The sequence below is a fragment of the Anser brachyrhynchus genome (genome assembly GCF_964034855.1).
Source record: "Anser brachyrhynchus genome assembly, chromosome: 1".
Taxonomy (NCBI): Eukaryota; Metazoa; Chordata; class Aves; order Anseriformes; family Anatidae; genus Anser; species Anser brachyrhynchus.
Window position 1 is genome coordinate 41095639 of NC_137694.1, and position 16136 is coordinate 41111774.

Here is a 16136-nt window from a genome sequence, read left to right on the forward strand (position 1 = left end):
CCCAGACTTCCCATAAAACATTGGCCTGCACAGCACTTGATTTTCACACTGAGCTCTCCAGCTCTTTTCCTGAAGACAACCCTGGCCCATCAGCCACAAGCTTTCCAGGCAGAACTTCCCAGGAGCGGCCACTGCTGTCTGCAAGTTGCCCACCTCATGACCCGTATGGCACGAGCTCTGCAGTGTCGCAGAAGCAACAGAGGTCAGTTTCACAATGGCTAGCAAAATGGATCAACCACCAGCAAGCCAATAGTTAAGGAACCACCTCAACAACAATTTCAGTGCTCCCCCAGCTAAAATCTTTCTGCTCGTCTGCATCTCAAGAAAGTTGCCAAACCCTGGAACAGGCTTCCCGGTGAGGTGGTTGATGCCCCTTGCCTGTCAGTGTTCAAGAGGCATTTGGGCAATGCCCTCAGTAACGTGCTTTAGCTTTTATTTAGCCCTGAAGGGGTCAGGCAGTTCTCTCAGGCTGGTCTCTGAAGGTCCCCTCTAATTGAATTATTCTATGTGAAGGACAAGTATATAAACACTAGCTCAAACAGGTTCTCTGAGGAGACTGAATATGCAAGCTTATCAAAACGCTCCCGTGTCAGAATTCATAACATACCACCGCTTCCATTTCATATGAGAAAGGACAACCTGCTTCTCTTCAGATCAAAATTATTGTCACCTCTACTCAGCAAAACATTTGCAGGGAACTAAAAGTGCAATGAGACATCAGGAATGGTGATGAAGGATGGGCAAAAGCCAAGACACAATAAAATACCATTTTTCTTAAGTCTGCGATCATGAAGTCCAAGGCTGCACTGGAGAGGAGACTGATACAACTACGTTCTGCCAGAGTATCAGCAGTAGGACTTCTAGAAATGTTATTTTCTTCGCAAATATGTTTATGACAATAGCAACCTCCCTGGACATAATGCACACTGGGAGGAGCAGGCTGTTACTGTCATTGCTTGTACAGCTTACGTTTGTAGTAATTTGGCTGGAGAGGGAGAGAGGGAGGAGGCACTTGCTGACATAAGCACCTACGCTGCAGCTTCTCCCACACTGTAACACCAGCATGATCTCTGCAAGTTAAGCAGCAAAGATTAAACAGCACAGAATTCAAGCAGAGACGTTTAAAATCTCGCAACAGCAAAATACACACGTATGTTGCATGCACAAACCTTACGTACACCAGTATTGTTCTCCAGAGGGTGATGAAAAGCAGACGGCAGAAGAATGCCACCAGGTGTCTGAGTTGCTAAGTCAGGTAGGACAGCAGCCAGGAAGAAAAACACATATACTATCATGTGCTTAACTGAAAGAAGAAAAAGGATGGTGCATGCCTGGGCTTGAAGATAAAACTGTTACGGCCACGGATGATCTGAAAGAAGATAGGAAGACGTGGCAGTGGTGCATGATGCCAAACAACGCGGTCATCAAAGCAGAAACCTGAGAACAAAGCTCAGATGGAGAAAAGGCATTTAAAAGTGCCAGACAAATGTGACTGAAACAGTTAACAACACAGGGCAAGAGTCTGAAAGATGGCTACAAGAAAACCATGGAAAAATAAGTTGTGTTTTTTTTTTTTTTTAATTAAGAACATGAAATGAATTCCAAGCTCTCCTGACCCTGTAAGAAGGTGGAGAGCAAGTCTGTAGAGCTGAAGTAGGCTTTTGTTCAAGTATGGATGGCAACAGTAACATCACATCACAAGAAGAGGGCAGATGCTGAGTCAAGTCAGCAAATTCTGTCTACTACCTCCTAAAGTGAAAATATAAATGCCCCGTTGTCTCTTCTCTCCTCCTTCAAGACTCAGGTCTTTTTGGGTCCCTTCACACTGGAAGAAATGGGGCCCAGGGCAGGGGGAGAATTTAGCGAAGGCTTTCAGACTGCAAGTTAAAACCTTGATAACATACACACACATTCCTTCCTTCCCTCAAGATGTTCTCCAACTTTTCATTAAGACTACACTTGCTCAGAAATTACTTCTCTCTACTCTCAAATCCCTGCTACCCGGACCGTTCTGCGCCAGAACGCAGGGAGCAGGCTGCAGAAGGTTAGCTTATATCGAGTTACAAGTGAGGAAAACACCAGCTGCTCCCTGACAAAAACAAACAAACAAAACCAAACAAACCGCAACACACCGCAACAACGAAAACAAACCTCTCTTCCTTCCCTCCCACCAAGAGTTCACAGATAAAGGGGCACATGCAAACATCACCTCTCTGAAGGCACTGAACTATATTCAGGAAAGTGTTTTAGGAGTGAAGAGCTTGCTTCTCCAGCACTTCCCCCGACATCTTTCAGAATTATGAATCACAACAGATGCTACTCGTCCTTCGAGACAACCTAAATTTCTCGAGTCCGAACTTAAGATAGAAATAGCCTCTAAGGGAACAGTTAATATTTTATTCGCCTACAAGAAACTAACAGTAAAAAAAAAAAATAAATCATGAAATGAAATTGACTGTTAACGCTGGAAGTGAAAGCATTTCTTTCAAAACCCTCACCAATGTCTACAATGAGTAGCCCGGGCTTGTGTCACATCTCAGATGTTTCAGCTACCACTTCTTAACAGTATCCATGAGAGGGATGTCAAGTCTCTGTCACTCTAACTTCTCTTTCCTCTACTGTGACCACCAGTACCGATGCTTTCATACGTACTCTTTCCACAAAAGGTCTACTGCCAGACAATACTCCATGTTCAGATTTTAAAAAGACAAAATTGAAAACTCATCGTCTTTAATCTGTAGTTGCCACAACAATAGACAAACAAGCTACTTCACTTAAGATGCAGCAACCTTTTGTTTCCTGAAGTTTAAAATTAAAACCAAAACTGAAAGACCCAAAGGTTCAAGAGCCCTACGCCTCGCATTCCTACTCAGCAATACCACGTGTTCGTGGTGCTGCGGAGAAGTTACACGTCTTGTTCCAAAAGCAGAATACGCCATCAGTAGCTTGATTTTTCTACTAGATCTTTGGTAACCTGATGAACATGTTATTGTTGCAAGCTGAAGAAGAGCAGATGTATTAGAAAGATATCATTTTTATCTACCTGCAGCATGAGAATCACAAAGACTGTAAGAATTTCAGAGGCATACAGAATTCTTGTAAACATGCTAAGAGGACAGAAGACTCCCCAGTTTATCATACAGCTCAACTAAGGAACGGAGTTCAGAAATGAAGAAATCCATGTAAGGGAACAAAGAAGAATCACAATGAAAGAAGGTAAGTAGAGAAAAACCTGCTATATCTATTTTCGAGCTTTCTGTTGGCAATAGAAGTCCTGTTCAGAAGTGAATTGTATTTAGAAAAACAATCTGTCAATCAGAAGAAAAAGTAACTTAAGATGAAAAAGCAGTTTTGTTCTTATTTTAATTGTACTTTATTTCATTAAAAGGAATTAAATATCATTTGATAATAAAATAGTCAAAATTATGTCAAAATACATTCTGGTCTACTTTTTTATTATTTTATAAAAATAGCTATTTATACTCACTATATGCTGCAGCATTTATTCATTACTTTATTACGCTTGAAAATAATAACCAGCTACCAGATCTCTATTCTTCCTGTTGATTTAAATCAAGCTCTGTTTGGGAAGAAAGTAGAAATCAACGATAAGATATACAAGGACAACTTTCAAAAGTTCACTGAAGAAAAATATTGTTCTTATGCCAAAAACAGGAAAAAAGTACTAAAGCTTGTTTTAATTCAACGTAAACATGCTTCTTAAAAGCAAAGCAGCACAATTTGAGACCTACCAGCTGAAATGGCAGTGACCAAACCAGAGGTCTTCTACAAATAACAAACAAACAAACGAACCCACCTGACACACCACAGGGCTCACCGCCTTACACCTCCTGGTTCACAGAAACATAAAGCCCGTCTTCCTCTTCCGAGCTGAGAATCAAACGGCGTTGATGACATTGAGAGGAACTGATCATTACGCTCTAAGGGAAATATTCTTGATGTTCATAGAGGAGAATATCAAGCACTGCTCTTTAAAGCACTGACGGTAAAGGTGTACCATTAATACCCACTGCAAGTAGCTGACATGATACAGACCTGTCTGTTCGCACTCACAGATCTATTTTCAGCAGTTTTCCCCTCATTTTACAGGGCAGCTCTTCACGCTGTTTTCTGTCTTGATTAGCAAGTATAAGCTTGATGACGCTCAGAGCTTCTTTACCTTGGCGAGGCTTTCGCTTTTAATGGAAGGAGAACCTTTCTCAAAGGACAGCAATTCTTTCTGGCTGACAGTTTTGAAAACCTGTCATAAAACTTCTCCTTACGCTCAGTAGTTCTGTGCATTACTCAAAGAGACAGAATCTACATTTTGCTTGGAAATATCAGAGGCCTTAAAAGGGTTTCTATTGCTGGTATGTTAACATAGCTGTTTGCATTAAGATTTACCCACTCTCTTCTCATGGCAGCACAAGTCAGGGACAGTTCAGTGTAACTACAATCCTATTTGCAAGCCAGAATCAGGGTACTGGCTTTACAAACACCACGCAGCAAATCTTTACAGCACGGGGTCCTTAATTTGGCTTACAAAACAAGATGCAAATATTAGCTTATTGGCTTCTCTCTACAATCACAAAGACTATTTTTTTTTTATTACTGATGAGAATTTCATTTGATCACAAGAGAAACATCGCAAAATTGTAATTTTCAGCCTCTACCTGGCCAAAATGGCCAATCTAGTAAAATCTTTAGTAAAATAATTGAAGCCAGAACTACTGGCTTAGAATTGCCACTTTTCACATATTGTGCAAACTCAATTTAGAAAATCTTTTAAAAGAGACACTAATCAAAGCAACGCGTTATCTTCGAAGCCCACAGTTTGCATCACAGGGATTATATAAAGTTGCTTTGCTTATCCATACAAAAGCCTCTTTTTCTAAAGGAGTCTGCAAATAATATGAAGGACTTTAGATCACATCAACCCTTACTACTGTGTTAACTTCAAGTCCTACCTAGCTGTGATCTCCAAGTTGACAATGGTCAGCTAGCTGTTCAACAAAAGTTATCTGCTTCTAGTATTACTAGTACAGCTTTTTTACACACACAAATATATACATGCTCACACACAGATTATGTTCTACAGGCTTAGCCACTCCTTGCAGTAAAGCAGATGCTCCACAGGCCCTGTCTGTATCATACGCAGACAGCAGGTACCACTGGCTCTATACCACCTGCAAGCATAAAACTAAAAAAAAAATAAAAATTAAAAAATCCACCACCAAACCAAAACACCAGAACCATGCTACAACAACAAGATATATACATATATCCTCCCACCCCAAACTAGCAGCCCTCCACAGTGTCTGAGCTATCAAGAAGGAACACAAGGTTATGATCATGCCCCCTTCTAAAACCGCAATCTTCTGTAAAGAGCTAAAGCTTTAATTAGTCATATGGTGCCCAGAGGTGCAAGGAATGAGACAGAAAATCCCCTGCAGCAAGTTAACCACGACCTGTGTAGGAGACCAAGGCAGGAGAAAGATGACAAGGAATCGGGGAAATCAGAACGGGCAGTTCAGCTGGAGTTGCAGGAAAACGTAGGCAGGTTGTATATGACAAGAAAAAACAATCCCAGATGTCCTTTCCTCAATAAAACTAACACGTGGAAGGTCCTCACCATCCCCTTCAAGCAGCGCAGAAGAGAAGAAAAAAGGCCACTTCTCCTCTGGACAGGGAAGGTCCACCTGGTGTATGCACATCCGCTCTTCAGGAAAGCTGTGCGAGTCTTCTTCGCTTACAAGAGGTAAGTGATGAGCACGTTACACCCACCTGAAGCACCTAACACGTCAGCTACAAGCAGCACGGTCGGGCACGCAGGCACGCTAAGCTCACCCTACACGCTGCTTCAGGTAAGAGTTTTACAGCTTTCCTCAATCCTTCTTCCCCCGGCCCCGTGTCACTCTATCTTTCATAGCTGCTCCAACTAGAAAACAACAATCAGAAAAAAGCAGCGATACCACAGAGAAGCACAGAGCATTGTGAGCTCTCCCCATAATAAAATCGAATAGCAGAAGAGCACGTCCTATTCTGAGACCGCTGTCTAGAGCTGGAAGACACCTAAGTCTGAGCACCAGTATTGATCCTGAAATTTCTTCCTGAGGCACCCCCATACAAGATCTAAATGACGACTGCCGATGCACAGACCCCTCTGTTCCCTTCCCAAAGGTTTTCTATATTAAATTCTGCTGGCACACGACCAGTTACTCAATTCTATAGCTCAAAAATGGCAAAATGAAACATTTTCAAAATTTAGATAAAACCTGGCATGCTATACTCAGACCAAAGGTTGGCTTTATAATGCATGTAACAATCCCAGAGGCTGGTCAAAGCCAAATTATTACAGCATTTGCCCCAGGTTTGCAGTGCAAAGGCCATTAACAGCATAGCTGATGTGCAGTACCTCACTGCCTCAATGCCAGCTAGAAGGAGACTGTGCGGTCAGAAACCCTCAACTCACACCAAGGCGATGCCCACGTCCACAGAACTGTGCCATTTTCCCTTCCCAATCACAGTAGTTACTATCTGAGTCTTCAACAAATCATGTTTGGTGTATGCTTTGATATATATATTTTTTTAAACTCTGCTTCAGCTGCTACACAAACTGCTTCATCTAGACTTGGATTAAACACATTAGTAATAACTCAAAGATTAGTGATAATGTTTGCTAAACAGCAATAGCTGTGTCACTTGTCTTCAGTTCTTGCCATTTTCATCACATTAATAATTCACCTCAGGACTACTCCCATATTTTTAGGACTAGTATATTAGGAAAAGATAAAACCTCCCTTAGGTACCGTTCTCACACATCATCCTAATGCCCCTGGATACTTTATTCTTTACTTACACGTGGACTATGCCTTAATAAAAATCAGTGTCCTTCAAGTATTTGAAGTACATATACTCTTTTTTTAAGTTAGCCTTCTAGTTAATAAAAAACAAACATTAAATCTTGAGTGCCCAATAATCCCTCAAAGAGCAGAACAGCAGCTTTTAAGACTTGTAGAAAAACATGGCAATACTGCACAAGTCTTTTACCCCCAAACAGCTCAACTAACAGATTTTGAGAATGCTTTGTGGGAGAAAGACTGCATCTCTGCCTCTCCCATTAAAAGGCATTTATAAGCTAATTTATTTTTCGCTGTCTTGTGAAAAATTAAAGCAGAGCAACTCTATTTTTCATACAAGCCAAGAGCTTACTCAAAACAGAAGGCAGTTAATTATCAGGCTTTGCCATTACAAGGCAGGACATCAAGCAAAACCCTTCCTTCTTGAGTGGCACGGGATGCACATGCCCAGTGTTTGGGGCAGACTACGCTACGCCTAAGAGATTTGCTGCAGTGATGTATGTCGTATACCGAAACCAGGAACTTCAACAGGCCCCTACCAGTTAAGTTCATTGCTATCTTTTAGTGTTCTAACTTAAGATCAATCTAGCTTGATGCTTTTGAAGTCTTCTTAAGAAAAAAAAAAAAAGACACAAAGCCACATTTCACACTCCAGGAGTTTCATTCTTCTTTACTGGAAGGATTTTCTGGTATATTATTTTCATCAAGAAACCTAAGCAAAATGAATCACAACACTTTTATGGCCAGACAACAGAAATAAACTTAGCCCTGTTTGGTTTGCTTTTTGTTGTTGTTTTGCTTGTTGTGTTTAATTACACAGGCTGTAATCAATTGAAGTTGACAGAACTGACTACAGTGAAATATTAAAAACTATAAGAACGTCCTTGGAGAACTGGATTTATCTTTTATAATAAACTACGCTGGAGTTATTTGAATACATATTTATAGTTCATTCATTACATGCACTATTCATGCAGATACTTTAATTAACATAATGTAATGTTATAAAGCATACTGCGGGGTTGGGAAAAAAATAACAGAGGCAAGTTTTCTAAACCATGGAAATACTGAATTCCAACAGTAGCAAAATTGATGCTCAAGGCAAACAGATTCAGGGTATTACATCAAAATCCACACAGGAGCAGCACCAACAAACAGGTAAAAAACAGGCCAGTGGAGGTATATACTGAGTGCTGTTTCACAAGCTAATTTTTCTCACTTGTCACGGCTTTTTTTTTTTTTTGCTGAGCACTCCAGAAGACAACTGCTTTGAAGATTTTACAGCTAATGTACAGCTTTTTAAAACGTGTGCCAACAGCGAAAAAACAGCCTCGGAAATAGTGTCAGAATGTAGCTTGGATTTGGACTATTTGTCATATATGCCAGTAAAGTTGTCCAACATATAAAATACATGCTAAAAAGGTAAAGAACTTAAAACCTTTTTTTTTTGCCATACTCCAAAAGCTGTCTCTGTTGTTGACAATAAGCTCCACCACCCAGTTTTCTACAGAAGTTCATTTAACAAAGGAAATATATCACATAAATGCATCTTGCACAGCTTCTACAGAAATTATAACCCTTGGAAAGCGTGAGGCAGAGCAGAAGCCACCCTGGTACTGCCTTTCTGTCTTTGTACAGAAACTCTATGTATCTGTAAGAATATTACTGCATGAAAGATAGTTTTAAATGTATAAATTAGAGCACAGAGCAGGTGACTTCTTCCAAAAAGTGAAATCATACATCTACCTACTGAGGGAAAGAGAGAGGTCCTGTTTCCAAGGCGCCTGGCTGACTTCACAGGCTCTCTGCAGCTGGACACGGCTGCAGCATGGAAAAAAGTTCCCCCACTCCACCCATGAAGGGGCCTAGCAATTACATTTAGTTTGGATGCCACCTGTAAAGGCAGGGAACCAGCGCTGAGTAAAGCACGCGCACAAATGTAGCTTCGCTTTCAGCAGCTGGAGCGTGGATGGCAGCGCGGACCAGGAGCAGACACCGCTGCCATCCTCCCATGCGAGCAGCACGCTCATCATCTGACCCCGTCTGCAAATCTGCCAGCACAATGGTACGCTCTAAAAGGGACAGAAAAACCACAATGAACCCATTAAGCAAATGAGTTGCCTCCATTTTATGCTACATCTGAGGGTATTGATGAGTGGGAAGAAAAACTTAAATGGTTGGCACTTCAGAGTCAGGCCCAAGTAACACACATTACCTTCTAGCCACTGCGTAATAATATATTTGTTTCAACCAATACATTTTCTGTGCATTATGTAGTTGATTGCACTACTCCAAATGGATATCTAAACTGGCTCAGTTCTCAGCAGGACACCGATAACCTAATTCTTGTGATGGCTTTCCACTGGAAAAGTACCAAGAGAAACATCATGAGAGCTCCTGATAATTCAAAAGAAACTCCTTACATAATGGAGCTCTTATCGGACACACGTAATGTCATGCAAGTAAGGAGACTGGCGATCTCCTAGGGCCATGTTAAATATTTGTCTTCAGGCTGCAGCCGCGCTTAGAGTAGTTCTGCAATGACAAATAATGGTAAACCCATTCCCCTGGTACAGGACAGCACTGCAATTTTCGAATCCCACAGTCGCAAAACAAAGAATTGCAGCTCAGGCAGCCAAACCATTTTAATGCCTGCACGATATCCCATCTATCCCTCCTGTGCTCAAGAGCAGCACCTGCTTTGTGAAGGGTACAGGTTCACTGCCACCCAGCAATCTGCACGGCGAAGGAGGCCCCTCGCTCATCCCCCTGCCTCCTTCGTTCAGCTCCATGGGGTTCCTCACCTCCCAGCTCTCCAGCCTGTGGGGATCCTTCTGAACGGCAGCACGCCCCTCTGGGGTATCAGCCACTCCTCACAGCTTTGGGTCACCAGCAAGCGTGCTAAGGGGGGCGCCCTGTGCCATCACCCTGGTCACTGGTCAAGAAGCTGAACAGGACCGGAGCCAGTACTGACCCCTGGGGGACACCGCTAGCTGCAGGCCTCCAACCAGACTGCGCACCACTAAGCACAGCCCTCTGAGCTCTGAGCTCTGCCGCCCAGCCAGTTCCCAACCCACCCCGCTGTCCACTCATCCATCCCACACTCCCCTAGCTTACTTACGAGGATGTTACAGGAGGCGGTGTCGAAAGCCTTACTGAAATCAAGGTAGACAACATCCACTGCTCTCCCCTCATCTACCCAGCCAGTCATCCCATCAGAGCAGGCTATCAGGCTGGTTAAGCATGATTTCCCCTTGGAGAATCCATGCTGACTACTCCCGATCGCATTTTTAGCCTCCACGTGTTTGGAGATGACCTCCAGGATGAGCTGCTCCAGCACCTCTCCAGGAATGGCGGTGAGGCTCACTGGCCTGCAGTTTCCTGGGTCCTCCTCCTTGCCCTTTGTGAGGGCTGGAGTGACACGGGCTTTCTTCCAGTCCTCTGGCACCTCTCCTGTTCTCCATAACCTATCAAAAGACGATGGAGAAGGGCCTAGCAGTAACATCCACCAATTCCCTCAGCACTTGTGGGTGCACCTCACTGGGGCCCTTGGCTTTGTCAGCGTCAGGTTTGCCTAAAGGACCTCTAACCCGCTCCTCCTTGACCAAGGGGAAGTCCTCCTTTCTCCAGCCTCTCTCTCATGTCTCCGGGGTCCAGGATTCCTGATGTCTTAGCAGTGAAGGCTGAAGCAAAGAAGGCACTCAGTAGCTCTGCCATCTCTGTATCCTTTGCCTCCAGGGCACCCGCCCCATTCAGCGGCAGGCCCACGTTTTTCCCAGTATTCCTCCTGCTACCGATGTATTTGAAGAAGCCCTTCTTGTTGTCCTTGACATCCCTGGCCAGATGTAATTCCAAATGGGCCTTGGCCTTCCTCGTTGCATCCCCGCACACTCTGACAACATTCCTATATTCCTCCCGAGTCGCCTTTTCCATTACACCATAACAAGAGGGAAGCTGAGCATCCAAGTAAGCAAGTTTCTTAGCTCAGTGCCACTTGATGAATATATCTAATCAGAGACTTAGAGCATCATCACACACTCCCGTAACCTTGCAAAGACTGCAGGAATGTACGATCTGAATGCATTAACCAGAGCATGAGATCACTCGGTGCAATACTTGAGCAAACACTGCCCGTGCTTCACCCAGAGAACTCGCTTCACCTGTGGAAGCGTCTTTTTTACACGTCTTAACAGTAACTAGAAAAAAATTTCCCCATAAAATCTCAAGCAAAGGAACCTGCCAAGTACCTGCCAAAAACTGTTTCACAACTCTTAAAATGAATCATTTCTGCCTTAGCACGCAGCCAAGAGCCTTCAATAATTTATGAATTAGCCAGCAACTGAACCTGCATTTACCACACAAATCTCGCATTAATAACACTCCCACTACTTAACATCATCAAGTTTTGAGTAATATGCTGTTTGCCTCAACTCTCCAAATCATCTGTAAAAATACAACAACTAAAGAACACCTCTTTGTGGAAAACATGCCAACGACTGAGATGAGGCACTGTACAGGTATTTATTAAAAAAAAAAAAAAGCTTACTGTTCATGGGGCAAACCCTGTGCTGGGATGATGTTTCTGCCGTTTGAAGAGTCAGGTAAATCATTTACAAGCTTTGTTACTTTGGGGGAGGGGAGAGGGCAGGGTGGGCACCAGCTTACTATCAGTTTCAGACAAACGAATGTTAAAACTGATGCATCTTCTTCTGATGTATAATTCCTTAAATAGCCGATGATTAAAAAAAACACCTACAACATACATTTCCCTAAGTTGTGTAACAATAGTGACTTTTTTTTATCAAAGTAATTTTTTCATGGGTTTAAATGATGGGTAGTATAGCTCCCCTCCCAAACCGAAGTCTTTTAAAAAGTAATCTGGTCTTCAAAATATCGCAGCTTCTGTTGGCAGGCAAGGAAAAGGTAACTCTGAAAGAAGCAAGCTGCTTTCCCTCATCTCAACAGAAGAGTCGTATTAACATCTTCTGCAGTACTTCAGTACAAACACTGGGTGACAGGACTATTGCACTGGAAAAACGTGTGAACATGCGGATAGGGCATGAACTAACCCAACCTCAGTTGCTGCAAGAACACTTTAAAACGAGATGCGAAGGGAAACGGCTGAATGAAAAAACAGAGGAAGATGGATACGCGCACTCCAGCATCGTGTCAAAGTCACTGCAACCTTAGGAGCTTTCAGAGAGATAGATGTAACATTTTTACTGCATGAAGGATCAATATTGCACACTGAGGGAAAAAGCTAACGGAGCTAGAACTCCCATCTACAACCACGAGTGTGACGAAAATGAGGATTATTTATTCATCTTGGACCATAAGTAAAAGCTACTCCTTCAAAACGAAAATCTCGCTTCCCAAATGCCTCTTACCATCTGTCAAACACTTTTAGCTGCTCTCAAGAGGCTTTTTATGCTACCATATACATTACATCTGCAACAGATTTTCTCGTTGTAGAGTACAGATGGAATAAAGCATTGTTTTATAACAAACACAGCAAAACACTGCATGGGACTTAGACTGTGTGCAATCCAGAACCAGCCACTCCGAACAGAACCCTTCTGACTAACGTCTAACCCTTCTGCTAATCAGCGCCCTATTACAACAACTGTTTCCTAAACACCATTCGGTTCACAGGGTTCAACACTTGACCTCTAAAGGGAAAGCACACATGCAATGTCAATCCTCAAAACACTAAGCTCCATCAAGTCAATAGTATGAAATTATAAAAATGAATTAACTGCGACAAACCGGTTGGAAAGCGCGCGACTTGCTGTTACCATGAGCTGGCCAAGTGTTTCTTTTAGATAAAGCCACAAGGAGCTGCTGCTATTCTGCTTAAACTGATGGAGTTTGAGGCAGAGAAACCATGTCCTTGAGCAAAAGTTAATTTATTAAAAAATACGTCCATAATTATGCAGATTGTTCAAGCTTGGGGTCAAAGTAAGCGCACAAAGTAACAACACATTGTCTCTACTGATTCCCAAGATTATGAATGTTAATTTTTCAAAGGAAACAACTTACTTTTTGTACTTTCTGGTTACAATTTAGACCTTCTGACATCTAAAAACCTGCAAAAGCCATGCTAGTCTCAACATCTGCTCAAACATTTTCAAGGCAAGTCACAAGAATGACACAAGGCCCTCTGCATTGCTCCAGCTGTAAGCTGAGCTCCACTCCTCATTGTGTGTTACTGGAAGAGCTATAAGCAGCAGAGGGACGGAGGCAAACTACTGGTGGGCTGAAGTTAAACAGAAAGGTTATCAACTTCAACCAAAACACAAGACAACAGCAAAAGGAATCGCTCAAGCAAAATCCAGAAGCAGCCCTCTAAAAGGAACTGAAGCCTGTGGGAAAACTTCCCCCCCTCACCAAGACTGTGCCCATCACCTCTTGCATCTCAAAACGGAGGCACTGCTGAACTGTACAGCTGTCAACTACACGTTATAACAAAAACTAACTGAACCAGCTGTTTAACAAAGTAGAAAAGCTTTATTAATTCAACATCAGTACAAAGACGGAATGGGAAAGGAGGGGAAAAATGACGGTACTGTTCACTCAGTGCAGAACTGCTCGACATTTAGCAGCTGTACTTCTTACTTCCTCACCAACGCGCTGAAACAGCCTAGGTGAAGAGCTATGGTATTTCGTTTCCTGTAACAACAGGGACTGCGCAAGTACCTGCCGCAAAAACCTTTCAGCTGTTCCCCATCTCTTCAACAGCACATCTGCTACGCAAGCAAGATCTGTATTAAGAGTGTATCACATTAAAAGCTACAAATTACCTGACCAAGATTTTCACATTGCAGTTTGGGGAATGCCATCGTCAACTTTGATGTTTGTAGTGCTTTTGTTACACTGAGCGCAAGTGAAGAAAACCCCACGCTTTGAGGCAGTAAGACTACCCGGTTTCCTCACCATTTCTTCACTGAAGGTCTTTTCATGTTTCCTTTACAATTCTCTAGCTCGCTGAATACTGTAAGTTGTCATTCTGCTTTTAATCATAAAGCTGATTACCTCAGAGCTTGATGTAGGCTCGTAAAAAATGCTGCCTGGCCCACTTGGGAGTTTCAACTATATGATGTCATGCAATTTCTGCAACAAATTTATTTTCTGCTCCCAAACCAAAGGCCAAAAGGCTAACAAGAGAAATCATTTGACAGATTAAAAGTGACAGATTTCACAGCATGGGAGGAAAAACCCCTCAGAAGAACGCCCTGGAAGCTTCAGAAGACAGTCGTGTGAAATGCAGCAGGGAGGGCGGCGGTGGGGCAGCCATCAGGGAAGAGGTGAGCGCCGAACAGCTGCCCTGGCACGGTGTATTAAATATTGGCCAAAGTGCTCTACGCGAAGACTTACTGTGGGGCGAGGGGGCAGGAACACAACCTCACAGGATACAAAGCACGCGTGGCTCTCGTAGTACATAGCTGCACTGACATTTCATTGAAAGCATAAGGGCAGACAAAGGAAAATAGATGCTTACAAGTACCGAATTGCCTGGTATGCTTCTCGATCACTTCGACACGATATTTATAGCCTCTAAACCAACAATCCTCAAACTTATTTTCCCCCCAAAAAATATTTCCTTCTAATCCCAGCGTTTCAGTTTCCTTAGGAGCGACACCCTGAGACAACGCAGCACGAACTAAGGGAGGCACAGGCGCGGATCAGTCTGACTTTCCGTCCCGACTCAATTCCCCGCACAAACCGCGCCAGCCCAACATTTTTCTCCTGCAGCATCGGAAAACTCCTCCTTACGCTGTAAAAGTTACGGAGCTTGAACGTTTAGGCGAATCCAAGCGGCGCATCGGAGGTGCCCCAAGGGGCTCGCAGCTGTGGGCAGGCACAAGGAGCGGCTGGCCATTTTCCGAAAATTTCGCGTTACAGCGATTTGACAGGACGGCGGGCTTAGCAGGAGCTCTGCCCCTGACTTGTGCTTGACAGGGGAAGAGAAGAGGTCTGTTCGCTGCTGGCTCCGAGCTGCACCAGGCTCAACGACTCGCGTTACCCGCGGCACCTTCACAGCTCCGCACGCAGGGCAGAGAAGCCCGACAGGGAGCCCACGAGCGGCCGCAGGCAGCCGCCCCTCGCCTCAGCCGCCTTCAGCCCTGCTGCAGACGGCGTCAGGAGAGCGCCGGCAACGGGGGGCTCCGCCGCACGCTCCTACGAAGCTCCACGATCGCGAACCCCAGGGCTACAAAAGCCGCGAGCGGGGCCGCAAACCCGGCGCGGGGCTAAACCGCAGCCGGCCCCGGGAGGCGGCGGGGGGCTGCGAAACGGCACGGAGCGGCACGGCACGGCGCGGCTCCGCTGCCTCCTGCACGCAGCGGCGCTTGGCGACAGCGGCGGGGCAGACCCGCTCGTTTCATTTTTTTTTTTGTTTTCCCCCCAAAAATTTCCCAAATCGGGTCGGTACCGGACGCGAGTTAACGGCTCGAGGAGCCCCGCGCCCTCCCTGCCCGAGCCTCGCTCCCCCGCACCCCGCTCACCTCGCCTGCAGCCCTCCAGCGAAGCGGCGCCGCTGGCCCGGCTCGGCTCGGCTCAGCCCGGCCCGGTACGAGCAGCCCCGCGGCCGTGCCCGCGCCCCTTCCCCTCCCACCCCCGTGCTCGGCCCCGCCCCGCCCGGCCGCCGGCCGCTCCTCGCCGCGCGCGCGCGCACGCGTAGGCGCGCACCCCGCTCTGCGGTCGCCGCTTGATCCCCTCATCCGCCGCCGCCAGCGGGCGGGGGCGGGCGCAGGCGCGTCCCGCCCCGTCACGGGGCTGCCGGCGGAGGGGCCGCCCCGCGGCTGAGGGGGGCCGTGGTTTTTTTGTTTGTTCGTTTGTTTTTTACATCTCACAGAATCATTAAGGTTGGAAAAGACCTCCAAGATCACCTGGTCCAACCACCCCCCTACCACCAATGTCACCCACCGAACCACGTCCCTAAGCACCACGTCCAACCTTTCCTTGAGCACCCCCAGGGACGGTGACTCCACCACCTCCCTGGGCAACCCCTCCCAATGCCTAATTACTCTTCCTGAAAAGAAATTTCTCCTCATTTCCAACCTGAACTTCCCCTGGCACAACTTGAGGCCATTCCTTCTTGTCCTACCACTAGTTATCTGTGAGAAGAGGCCAACCCCCAGCTCCCCATCTCATTACGTGTCCCCTCATAGCAGTTTTAAACGTGTCACTGGCAATATAAAACCACAGTGAGTGGCTCATGTGTCATGTTCGCATCTTTAAAATAAAATGAATACGTACCTCGGGTTTTCATCACCT

At 45.0% G+C, this 16136-nt stretch overlaps 1 protein-coding gene across 2 annotated transcripts in view; it reads right to left on the bottom strand.

Moving 5' to 3' along the window:
* OSBPL8 (oxysterol binding protein like 8) overlaps positions 1-15505 on the bottom strand; it is a 90588-nt gene extending 75083 nt beyond the window's left edge. The window contains exon 1 of one of the 2 annotated variants that reach the window (XM_080606477.1): positions 15365-15505. The gene's annotated coding sequence lies outside the window, so the exon portion shown is untranslated. The remainder of the gene's footprint in view (positions 1-15364) is intronic. The other variant, XM_080606481.1, reaches the window with a different exon arrangement.
* Between the last annotated feature and the right edge of the window lie 631 nt (positions 15506-16136).